The sequence below is a fragment of the Juglans microcarpa x Juglans regia genome, chromosome 8D (assembly GCF_004785595.1).
Source record: "Juglans microcarpa x Juglans regia isolate MS1-56 chromosome 8D, Jm3101_v1.0, whole genome shotgun sequence".
NCBI lineage: Eukaryota > Viridiplantae > Streptophyta > Magnoliopsida > Fagales > Juglandaceae > Juglans > Juglans microcarpa x Juglans regia.
In genome coordinates, this window is record NC_054608.1 from 6234522 (window position 1) to 6247512 (window position 12991).

General features: G+C 39.4%; 1 long non-coding RNA gene and 1 pseudogene across 1 annotated transcript; both read left to right on the forward strand.

Annotated features, from left to right (window-relative positions):
* The first annotated feature begins 2385 nt into the window (after window positions 1–2385).
* LOC121242903 lies at window positions 2386–4014 on the forward strand. Its single transcript, XR_005936004.1, has 3 exons — window positions 2386–2456; window positions 2725–2781; window positions 3658–4014. It is a non-coding gene; the product is annotated as an uncharacterized LOC121242903 (long non-coding RNA).
* A 20-nt stretch (window positions 4015–4034) lies between these two features.
* Window positions 4035–11316, forward strand: LOC121242154 (annotated as a pseudogene).
* Window positions 11317–12991: the final 1675 nt, after the last annotated feature.

Sequence of the window (12991 nt, forward strand, 5' to 3'; positions counted from 1 at the left end):
TAGATTTCATTTATTTTCCTGATATTCTTTTATTTAAGTATTAACATTATATTTTTAAAATTGCTAATGTCGCTTTGTTAGAAACGTGATGATCCTGAAAACTTTTCCCTCATGAAAACTTTTCCCTCATTCATGTCTATGCTGCTACTCACACTAATGAGCATAGTGAGTGGATGGATCCTGTCGCTGCAGATAATTATGTAAGCAGTATTAATTTTGTTAAATAAATTATTTATGTAACATTTGAATAATTTAGTTTTTATTTCTATTTCTTTTAATACGTTACTAATTATTTACGATCATTACCTTTCAAATTACAGGAAAAAATGACGGAGATGCAGTCGACTTCTGGGGAATCCTCTCCTAGTGACATAGACATATTCAAGCAAGTACTCAGGCCGCAGTCTAGTATGGCAAGAGGTTTGGGACGATCTATCAAGCATAGATGTTCATCCTCCTCAACCTCATCGACTTTACAAATTAATAATCATACGACAGATTTAGAAGCTGCACGGCGTGAGAATGAGTATATGAGGTCGAGACAGCAAGAGTTAGAGTCTCTCTTAGAACAACAGTCTCATTTAGAGACGCGTTTGCAGGACCAACAGAGAGACCAGGAGGAAAGAATATGCAGTGAAATGCAAGAGCAAGTGCAACGGGAGATGATGGAGTAAATGGAGCGTGTGATGTCGTTGCAACAGAATCGCGGTGGGCGAGGAAAAAAGAAGAAATAAATTTATCTTTTGTAGTGGTGGCTAGTTTTAATATCTAATTTTAAAATTTTATAAGACATTGTTAGTTTTTAATTGATGGCATGTAATATGATGAAACAAGTAATATGTTTTTAAATTTTATGAAATTAGTATATTTGATCTGTACGTTCGAATGTAAAGTAAAAACGTTCGAACGTTTGTTCACATTTGAACCAACGTTCAAACGTGAATACATATTGTGTATCGTAACATTCGAACGTAGGCCTTTAAGTTCGAACGTTCTGACCCTCAAACGAACAAAACGTTTGAATGAGTCAACGATTAACGTTCCAACAAACCTCCGAACGTACCACTTGCATTCGAACGCTCCTTCGTTTACATTCGAAATAACGTCCGAACGTTAACGCTTACGTTTGAACATTAGTCCGTTTACGTCCGAACGAAATTTTGAACGTTTATTCTAATTAACGTTCGGATGCATAAATGTTCAAACATAAGTATGATACGTTTGAACTATATTTAACGAACGTCAACTTCTCTCATTCAAATGCCAATCAGTTGGGTTACCATTCGAATGTTTAAAATGAAGCATCTTGGAAATTCGAGGAAGAGATGCGGGTAAAATATCCTCACTTGTTCGAAGGAAATTATTATAGCTTATAGCAAATTCCGAGGACGGAATTTTTTGTAAGGGAGGGAGGATGTAAAGCCCAGGCGTTGCGAGGCCCGGATCATGGCGTGAAAATGGCCCAGCCATTTTAGTGTTTAGTATGAGTCCCGAACGACGTCGTTTTTGGAGGTGAGTATTTCTTCTTCAACTTCCGTTTCTTTCTCTCCTTTCTTCCCACATTTCTCTGCTTCAATTTCAGTTTCTTCCGCACCTCTCTCTCTCGCACGTCTCTCCATTTTTTTTTTTTCGGTTTAATTTTTATTCCTTGTTGTTGGCGTTATTTTGTGGCTTCCGAAACTCATACCCATAACTCCCCATTTCAGTTTCTTCCGCACCTCTCTCTCTCGCACGTCTCTCCATTCTGTCTCTTTTTTTTTTTTTTGTTGGGTTTAATTTTTATTCCTTGTTGTTGGCGTTATTTTGTGGCTTCCGAAACTCATACCCATAACTCCCCATTTCAGTTTCTTCCGCACCTCTCTCTCTCGCACGTCTCTCCATTCTGTCTCTTTTTTTTTTTTTTTTGTTGGGTTTAATTTTTATTCCTTGTTGTTGGCGTTATTTTGTGGCTTCCGAAACTCATACCCATAACTCCCCATTTCAGTTTTCACTTAAATCAATCCCTCACTTTGCAGCAGAGCACGGGGTTCCCTCTCGCATCTCTCCAGCTTTTCCGTTGGTTCTCTTCCTCTTGTTCAAGATTTCGTCTTCAGGTATAACCTCTTCTCCTTCCATTTTTTTTGTTATGCAACAAGACTCTATTTTAATGCATCCTCTCAATCGATCCTCTCTCCATTTCGTTTCTGCAGTTTTTGGTCCTTGCGTGAGTTTGAGTAGCATTTTGTGAGTTTCTGGTTGCTGTGCGTTGGAGTATTTCGGGTTGGTGTGTTTCGGGTAGGCATTGAAGCCTTTGCTGGAAATTTCTTATTGCTGTAGCGTACTCATGCAGTTTCTTCTTCGAATTTATTTTGATTTTTATCCTCATTTCTGCAGCTTGTTGTTGTCGTGAGTTGAGTTTGCATTTCGTCAGTTCTTGGGCTTCCGTGGCTTGTGATTCCTAGTTCTTGGTCATTTAAGTGAGTAAGCCAACACTTTGTATTAGAATGGTCTTAGAATTTTTGATTATTGGTGTTGGATGTTGACTTTGGAGGATGTTTTAGTAAATATTAAGATTAGTATGTGATATTTTGGATTGAATTTAGGGCTGTCCAGATTACTACTTGATTGACTTAGTAAGCTATTTTTGCTACAATATGGTTTGGAATTGTGGGTTATAATTATTTAGATGGAGGTTGTGTTATTTTCTTTTAATACTTAGTTTATATATATTTTTTTTATGAATAGGCGACGAGATTGATAGAGGTCAATTTCAAGGTATAGATAATACGCTGCAGGAGTCAGGTAAGCGGGGTTCCTATGCTAGGCCTTACACGAATTATTTGAGACTGAGGTTGATTTTCTGAAAACTTTACATTTTTTGTGGTGAAAAGAGAACTTGGGAAAAACAAAACCAACCTCGGTCGTTTATTTGCATACTCATGAAATCTGTACGAAAAAGAGAAAAATATGTTCTGACATGCATTGTGTAGACATGAGCTAAATTCTGTCATGTGATTTCTGAAATTTGAAAAATGAGCGATATTGAGAATATGAAAAGTTGTGCATTTATTTGAAAGGATGTTCTGGCTTTTATGTTCAGTGTGTGTAAACTGTCTGATTCTGTTTTGATACTCTGTATTATTTTGATATAACATCTGAAAACCTTTGGCATGGTGTACTGGTTTTCGTATCTGACTCTGTCTCTGCTTTGCTCTGCTCTGTTATGCTCTGCTCTATTTGGGTTGGTACCAACTTCTCTGTCTCTGAGTGCACCCACTTTGGAAACAAAATGGTTTTATTGTGGTCTTTCCTGTGTGCACACTCGGGGCTCCGAGAAGAATAAAGGAAAGATTTCACCTCTGTCTCTGCCTGGTTTGGCCACCGGGGTTAGCACAACCCTACCACGGGGGTGAAACATGGTCTCTGCTCTGTTTGATGCTCTGTTTTGATCTGATGATGATACTCAGTTTATGTTATGCCAAAGTACTATGGGTTTTTACTTGTCTTAAAACCATCGCTCTGTTACTCTTGAAAATATGTTCTGTTCTGCATGATAACTCTGGAAAATATTTTGTTCTGCATGTTATTCTTTGTAAATGCTCATGTTTGCACTCTAGCATATGATTTCTGCTTACTGAGTTGTGATAACTCACCCCCTATCATGATAATATTTTTCAGATGATATGGAGAGTCCAAATGAGGATCTGGATTAGATTGGTGAACGTGTCTAAGTTGAGGAGATGTGGTTAGAAGAAGGTCTTCTGATGTCCTTAGTTTTAATGTCTTTGAGTTTTAATTATATTTTCGGGTTTAGTAGGACCCATGGTTTTATCAATTTGGTATGTTACTATTACCGGGAGATTGTGGACCCTTTGATATTTTTATGATTGCATTAAAGATTATGTGGAGTTTTTAATGAGATTATTGAGAAGATATGAGATTGATTTCATTTATGAAGTTTTTTTTTTGGAGATTATTCTTTGGATGTGTTGGGAGACATGTTTATGAGTGACATGTAGTAATTCTCCTAGCCAACCGGGTTTGGGGCGTTACAACCCAGCCCATTTTCCATACCAATAATCTGCCATTTCCACCACCTTAAACCACCTCTCTACCAAGCACTCCAGACCCTCTCGTTCCAGTACGGTCCAATTCTCTATATCAAATATGGTTCTCGCCCAATCCTCGTTGTGTCTTCTCCTTCTGCTATTGAAGAATGCTTCACCAAAAATGACATTATATTTGCAAATCGTCCACTCACCATGGCAGCCGAGAATTTCACCTACAACTTAACTGCTCCAGTTTGGGCTCCATACGGCCATTTATGGCGTAACCTACGAAGATTTTTGAACCTCGAGCGCTTCTCTCAGAACAGCCTTCAAAACTCTTCCATCATCCGACAATAAGAAGTACACTCCCTCCTTTGCCAATTGTTCAAGTCCTCAAATGTAGATCAACCTCAAAAGGTGGAGTTTAGGTATTTGTTCACACTTTTGATGTTTAATGTAATCATGAGAATGGTGACTGGAAAGCCGTGCGTTGGAGAGGAGGCTGCAGGCACGGATCTGGGGAAGCAACGTCTCCGTGATATGAAAGGGATATACTTTGCGAACTTGGGAATTGAAGAAGTAAAGAAAACAGAGCATTACAACCATTCGAAGAAATGTCTCAACGAAAAGTAAAGTCTGATCCAAACTCATCTTCTATTGGTATATATTTTCTGCTCTTCATACAACCACAACAGTGCAGTATTTATAGGCATTATATGTCCTATATTTACATAAAGAAAATGATAAGAAAAGACTAGTATTCGGTTACAAAAGTATTCGAGAATCTTCCTCCATTCCAGCACGTTCAAGGTGTGAGTTAGTTAGGAATGCAGTGCAGAATATTCCAGTAATGCTGAGTCACTATTTGCTCCTTTATCCCCCCTCGATGCAAACGAAATAGGCAATATGGTTAAGTTTGATCGTAATGCAGAGAAGCGAGTAGTGGACAGAGATTTAGTAAGTATGTCAGCCAGCTGGTCATTACTGGAGATAAAAGTCACATGCAGTGTCTTGGCAGCCACACGGTCCCTCACAAAATGAAAATCAAGATCCACATGCTTGGTTCTAGAATGCAAAACAGGATTTACAGAAAGATAAGTAGCACCCATATTATCACATAGTAGAGTAGGAGGATCAGCAAGACAAATTCCTAATTCTCGAATAAGAGATTGTAACCATAGTAATTCACAAGCCGTATTGGCGACAGACTTGTATTCAGCTTCAGTTGAAGAGCGAGCAATCGTGGGTTGCTTTTTGGAATCCCATGCAATTAAATGTGAACCAAAAAAGATACAGAAACCACCGGTAGACTTCCGGTCATCAGGGCAACCAGCCCAATCAACATCAGAGAAAGTTATTAGTTTAGGAGAGGAAACAGAAGAAAAACAAAGAGCGAAGGTAGCAGTGGAACGAAGATACCGAAGTATTCTTTTAACTGCTTGCCAATGAGATGTGCGTGGACAATGCATAAACTGGTAAACTTTGTTAACAGTGAAAGAAATATCAGGACGAGTAAAGGCAAGGTACTGAAGACTTCCAACGACACTACGGTAAAGCGGTGGATCCTCAAAAGTGGATCCATCAAGAGCACTAAGTTTAGTCGAGGTTGCCATGGGGGTAGACACTGGTTTACAGTTATCCATATTATTGCGGGACAATAAGTCAGAGATATATCGGGACTGAGAGAGAAACAAACCAGTGGGGTTACGAGTCACTTGTATTCCTAGAAAGTAATGTAAGGTGCCTAAGTCTTTGACAGGGAAGGTAGTGCGAAGAGCTGTGATGAATTCAGTGATAAGTGCAGAATCAGAAGCCGTAACTATGATATCATCTACGTAAATAAGTACATAGACAGTTGTAGAATCAGAATTAAAGATGAACAAGGAGGAATCAGAAACAGATGCATGAAAACCCAAAGCAATTAATTTTGAACTTAGTTTAGAAAACCAAGCCCGTGGGGCTTGTTTAAGTCCGTAAATGGATTTTTTGAGTTTACATACATACTGAGGAAAGTCAGAATTGACAAACCCGACAGGTTGCTGCATGAAGACGTCCTCCTTTAAGTCTCCGTGAAGGAAGGCGTTCTGAACATTGAGCTGATGCAAAGGCCAGTGCCGAGAGACAGCAATGGAGAGTAATAAACGGATGGTGACAGGTTTTACCACTGGACTGAAAGTCTCGGAATAGTCAAGACCAGGTTGCTGATGGAACCCTTTAGCAACCAGTCGAGCTTTTCGACGCTCTAGAGTACCATCAGCATGCCTCTTGGTCTTGAGGACCCATTTTGAACCAAGAATATTCTGAGAGGGATGAGGGGGAACCAAAATCCACGTTTTATTGTGAATGAGAGCTTCAAATTCACAAGCCATGGCAGAACGCCAGGCAGGGAATTTCGAGGCCTCAGTGTAAGTGGAAGGCTCCTCAGGAATAGGCTTAGCTTCGGTGAGATGAGATGATGGATGAGTAACGGGCCAAGATATAGTGCCATCAAATCGCTGTTTTGGTCGAGTGGTGTTTGTTTTGGATCGGGTGAGCATAGAGTGGGTATTAGGCTGCAGATTTGAAGAAGGAGGCACGGAGGAGGCCGAAGATGGTATTAATTGGGACCTGGAGTCAGTAGAGGAAGGAAGCGGTGCGATCTGTGAAGGGAAGGAATTAGGATTTGTGGGGATGGGTGTCGGCGCTATCGTGGTAGAGAAGGAATTAGGGTCTGATGAGGAAGGAGACGACGTGGATGTGGGTATGGGAGGATCACGTGAGAGCAGAGACTCACCTGGAAGGTTGGGTATGGGACGGTCGAATTGATGGGCTTGAGTTGGGCCGGATGATGCGGAAGGAAGATCTGGTAAGTGGGAAGTGGTTTCGGGCCCAACAGGTAGAAATCCAGAAGCTGTTTGGTCTAAGGGATGGATCGGAGGCATAGACGCTGGGGGACCAGTGTTGTGGGAAAAGGGAAAATTGTTTTCGTCAAAGCACACATCCCATGAGATGTACATTCTACCAGTTGGAACATGAAGACAATTATACCCTTTATGATCAGATGTATAACCAAGAAAGACAAAAAGTTGAGAGCGCATGTCCATTTTGTGTTTATTGAAGGGACGTAAATTAGGCCAACAAGCTGAGCCAAAAACACGTAGAAAGGATTAGTCAGGGGTTTGGTTAAACAGAATTTGAAAAGGGGATTGATTTTGTAGAATTGGGGTGGGCATGCGATTAATAAGAAAAACGGCAGTTTGAAAAGCATCAATCCAAAATTTAGTAGGTACAGAGGATTGAGCAAGTAAGGACAGTCCAGTTTCAACAATATGACGGTGACGCCTTTCCACACTACCATTTTGAGGATGAGAATATGGACATGTTATTCGATGGAAAATACCAAAATGTTGTAAAATTTTTGGAAGTGAGCGGAATTCACCTCCCCAATCCGTTTGTATTGCAATGATTTTAGAAGAAAAGGTATTAGTTATATATTGAACAAATGCCAAGAAAATAGTAGTTACATCAGATTTAGCATTTAGAGGAAAAAACCAGATGTATTTACTAAAGTCATCGATAATAGACAAATAATAACGAAAACCATTGGAGGAGAGCACAGGCGCTGGTCCCCAAACATCTAAAAATAAAAGTTGAAAAGGTTGGGAGGATTGAGATGGTGAGGAAGGGTGGGGAAGAGCATGAGCCTTGGCTTGGAAACAAGCAGCACATGGTTGCAGATTATTTCTTGTAGTAGTAACAGGAAGATGAAATTGCTGTATGGTAAAGGCAGTAACACGTGAAGACGGATGACCTAGACGAGAATGCCAAATTTGAGGGGAAGTACGTTCACCAATAAGAGCATGTTTGGACATGGCCTGAGCATCAGCAGGAAGCACATATAAGCCATCCTTAATGGTTCCTTGAAGAAGAACCGTCTGTGTGCGCAAATCCTTCACAAGAAAACCAGAAGAATTAAACTCAAAGAAGACATTATTATCATGACAAAATTGACGAACAGATAATAAATTTCGTGAAATAGAGGGAACATGTAATAAATGACGAAGAAGAAATTTGCCATTTGGGGTGGGAAGAAGTCCAGAGCTAGAGTGCTGAATTGGGAGAGAAGAACCATCCCCGATGTAGACTTGATCAGTGCCTTGATACTGACGGGAGTCAAGATTCAAGTTAGAGAAATCGGCTGTAAAATGATTTGTAGCCGCTGTATCAAGGAACCAACTGTTTGGATAAGTGGGAGTTTGAGTGTAGGTAGTGGTATTAGCCGAGAAGGATTGTGGAGGTGGTAACTGATGGGCATGATCAAAGCGATGGTGACAGACCATGGCAGTATGACCGATTTTGTAACAAACCTGACAGACAGGACGATTGGAGGAGACATTAGAAAAATAGTTTGGAGATGAGGGAGCTCGACCTCCTCCTCGTCCATGCCGAAAACCACGACCACGACCTCGGTTTGGTGAGGAAGGAGAGAAAGGTGGACGAACAGAAGTGGAGTTGGCGGAAAGTGAAGTACCAGAGAGCAAAGACTGAGTTTGATGAGTGAGGCGTGACTCATGGTTAAGAAGATAACTGAATATTTGAGAAGAGGATAATGAATCAGGTCTGGTGGAAATGGACGTGACCAAGGATTCGTAGTCCGAGCCAAGACCAGCCAAGAGATAGACATTGAATTCTCTAGAAGAAATAGGACAACCAGCAACAGAGAGGGAAGAGGAGAGAGCTTTGACTTTATTAAAATACTCAGTAATGGAGTCACTTCCCTTTTTAAGAGTTGCTAATTGGAGATGTGTTTGCATAAGATGGGCATCAGAATGAGCAGAGTAGAGGCCTTGAAGAGTTGTCCAAACCTCATGCGAGGAGGAACAATCCGTGACCTGGGCAAGAATGCCATCGGTAAGAGTAGCGGAGAGAGCAGAAATAAGTAATTGATCATGAAGAATCCACTTATCATACTCAGGATTAGGAATATCATTAATGGTGGGAGAGGGTTTACGGCAAGAACCATCGGCAAAGGCAAATAATTGGTTGCCTTTGAGAAATGGTATAACCTGGGATTTCCAGAGAATAAAATTTGTGGTAGAGAGTTTGATTGTGATGGTGTGGGCAGCAGAGGCAGTGAGATTGGGGTTGGGAGGAGGGAGTTTAGCCATGGAGGATCGTAAAAATGGGACGGAGGTCCTAAGGGCTCTGTGATACCATGAAGAAGTAAAGAAAACAGAGCATTACAACCATTCGAAGAAATGTCTCAACGAAATGTAAAGTCTGATCCAAACTCATCTTCTATTGGTATATATTTTCTGCTCTTCATACAACCACAACAGTGCAGTATTTATAGGCATTATATGTCCTATATTTACATAAAGAAAATGATAAGAAAAGACTAGTATTCGGTTACAAAAGTATTCGAGAATCTTCCTCCATTCCAGCACGTTCAAGGTGTGAGTTAGTTAGGAATGCAGTGCAGAATATTCCAGTAATGCTGAGTCACTATTTGCTCATTTAGGAATGAATATATGTGATTTCTTTCCTTTTTTGAGGTGGTTTGGCTACAAAGGGTTGGAGAAGAACATGAGAAGCTTGCAGGGTAAGAGAAATGTATTGTTGAATCATTTTATAGAGGAGATTAAGCAAAAGAAAACCAGTTTTCTGAAAAATGCCGTGGAAATGAACGAGGAACAGAAGAGTACGCTGATTGAAACTCCGATGTCTGTCCAAGAATCGGAACCTGAATTATATTCCGATGATGTCATCAAAGGCGTCGTGACGGTGAGCAGCATATTTCAGTCCCTTTCATTATTCCCTGATGCTTTTTTTATCTTTCTTCTTCATAGGAGCTGATCCTTTTACTTTCTTATGGTACGAAGCAACGTGCTCTGTCGATCTGCCCATCACTTTGACCTTGGTGGACATGTTATTTAAAATTTAACAAGATATAACGAAACATGATATTTTCCGCAGATAATAAAAGATACATGATACCGATCCCTATCTTAAGATCTTATTCTTGCCTTTAATTCATGTACCCCTCGTTTTGATATTGGTAGAATTCAAAACCTCTGAACAAGTGGAGGGCCAGAGAAATGCCTCACGTGATGATTTATTGGTGGTGGCATTAATATGTTGAACAAGATATCATGTGTCTAGAAAATAATAAATTGCATGCGAAGAATTTGCGAAATTGTTAACTAGCATGGCTTTGTGATGCAATCTTTAAAGTGCGCGCTGGATCGAGTTTCTGAAATCAATAAAACAAGGAGCTAGCTAGCGTCGCAGCTAGAGTTTTACATTAAAATTTATTCTAACGTTGCAAGAACATCGACTATGCTTGATCAGATGATGTTTGTTGCGGGAACGGATACAACTTCAACGACCATGGAATGGGCGATGTCACTTCTTCTGAATCACCCAGAGGAATTGCAAAAAGTTAAGGCAGAGATTGACGACCAAATTGGACACGAACGCTTGTTGAATGAATCTGATCTTTCCAAGCTTCCCTATCTTCGCTGTGTCATCAACGAGACGCTTAGGCTGTATCCTCCAGCACGACTCTTAATTCCTCATTTCTCCACAGAAGATTGCACTGTTGGTGGGTTTAGGATACCACAAGAGACGATGTTGTTGGTGAATACGTGGGCGTTTCATAGAGATCCCAACCTCTGGGAGGATCCCACAAAGTTCAAGCCAGAGAGATTTGAAGCAATATTGAATGGAGAAAGAGATGCTTTCAAGTTCATCCCATTTGGAACGGGGAGGAGGCAATGCCCCGGTTTTGGCATGGCCGTTCGAGTAATTTCATTGGTATTGGGTTCGATTATTCAGAGCTTTGAGTGGGAGAGGCCTGACAAGGAGATGGTGGACGTGAACCCAGCTTTAGGGTTTATCATGTCAAGGGCTAAGCCTTTGGAGGCTGTTTGCAGTCGACGCCATTGCATGACAGACATCCTCTCTCAACTTTGATTACCTCTTTGCATAAATATTTGTGGACGTGATTAGCTTCCTAATTTCTTTCATCTTTGGAACCCTTGGAAGCCATTCTCACCTTGAAGTGGAGATCCATGCATGCATCCCTTAGCATGGTAGAAATCTAGCTATTGTGTATTATTTTCAGTCGTGTATCTTATCTAAATTGTGTTGAAATTTCAGCTACGCTTTCCTTGTTCATGGATTACTGCTCTGAAAGCAGAGGAAATGTGTGATTGTATTTTGTTATTTATATAATTCTCTGTGTAGTACTATGTGTTGAAGAAATTGTGCAGATTAATTTGAAAAAATAAATGAGACTTTGAGGCGTGTAGAATATTATTTTAAGGTGATAATTGTCCTGACTCGAAATAGTTTGCTACCGGGTTACAAGTAATTCACTTTCAGGATACAACAAAGTCATCAACTGCAGATAGCAATTCTGAAGTTTTTCCTTCAGAATTTTTCTACAAAATTATGTAGGTGACTGAAAATATGAGAGAATATGATATTAAAATTCCTGGGTCTCATTCTCTATTTATAAAGAATGAATAGGATGTTAAAATTCATAGGCACCATGTGCAAGATTACAACTCTTAACTTGTTACTTTTCGACTGGCAACTACTTACTGGTTTAAAGCTCATAATGTTTTACTTAAAGACCAAAGGGTATGCTTAGCTTAATGGTCAGGCACCTCCCTTGGAGAATGTAGGACATTGGTTTGAGTTTTAAGAAGTGTCTTTTTAGTTAAATTGATTTTTAAAGTATTGCACCATATCAAAGTGCATATTCGGCCTATGTGCATACACCCAAGTGCTGTGACTGTTTGGCCCACATGCAAGGCTTGGCCGGCCAAGCATTGTGTCTATCTAAGTCCAAAAATTTATTTATTCTACAAAATAAATCAAAATGCACTTGTGGAGTTTCAAACTCATACCCTTTCATTTGAAACAACACATCATTAATACTAAACCAATACATCTCTTTGAGATAGTGGTTTATGAAATTAAATAATAACCAATATTAATAAATTCACATATTTAATGTCACAATCTATAATAATATAACACATTGTATCTTTTAAATTGGATGTATGCCATCTTTTTTAAATTTATTTACAAATTAAGATTTTTTTCTTAAATGAATTGATTCAAATAAAAAGCTTTGTCTTGTCAGTTTGTTTGTTAGGGTGGAGCTTCTCATGATGAGTTATATTAATACCTAGGAAAAGAGCTTCGGCCGATTCATTAATTTGGAAGGCTTCTCAAATGAAAAGAAAGCTAGCCCTTTAATTAAATTTCAATGTGTCAATCTTAAACAAATAACCAATACCTCTTATTAATAATAATAATAATAATAATAATAATAATAATAATAATAATAATTATTATTATTATTATTATTATTATTATTATTATTATTATTATTATATTACGTTGTTGTTGTGTGGTAGTAGCAATGCATGCTATGCTAGCTTCGTGGTAATGCATTATGATGCAGCTCGCAAGAAACCAGAGGGGACCATGAGCAGACCAACATGGCAACAGGATAAATTTATTGGCAATGTGATTATGGAAAGATTGCACCTTCTCAATACTAGCCGATTTATCATCCTACAGATTTCATTTTGTCAACAAGTTTCCATTTGAGAAAGTTTCATTATTTATTTTCTAATCTACCATAATAACGTCAAGTATTGTAATGTAGAACGTCCCCTAAGGATTGGCTCAAGTGGTAAAGGCCTTGGGCTTGTAAGTATGCTCCCCAAGCCTAAGGTTCAAATCATCTTGAGTGCAAACAATCTTTAGGGGTTATTGGACTGCTGGATTTTCTCATTGAATTACTAAATGTGCACTTGCGAAAAATTTCTTGTCGAGGGCCTGTGCACCCACAAATTAGTTGGGATACAAGCCCAACTAATTGTTGTCGAGGGCCTGTGAATTACAACAATCTTTAGTTGTCGTAAAAGAGCCTGAAGTTCCTCCCAAAATTCTTCAAGGTACCA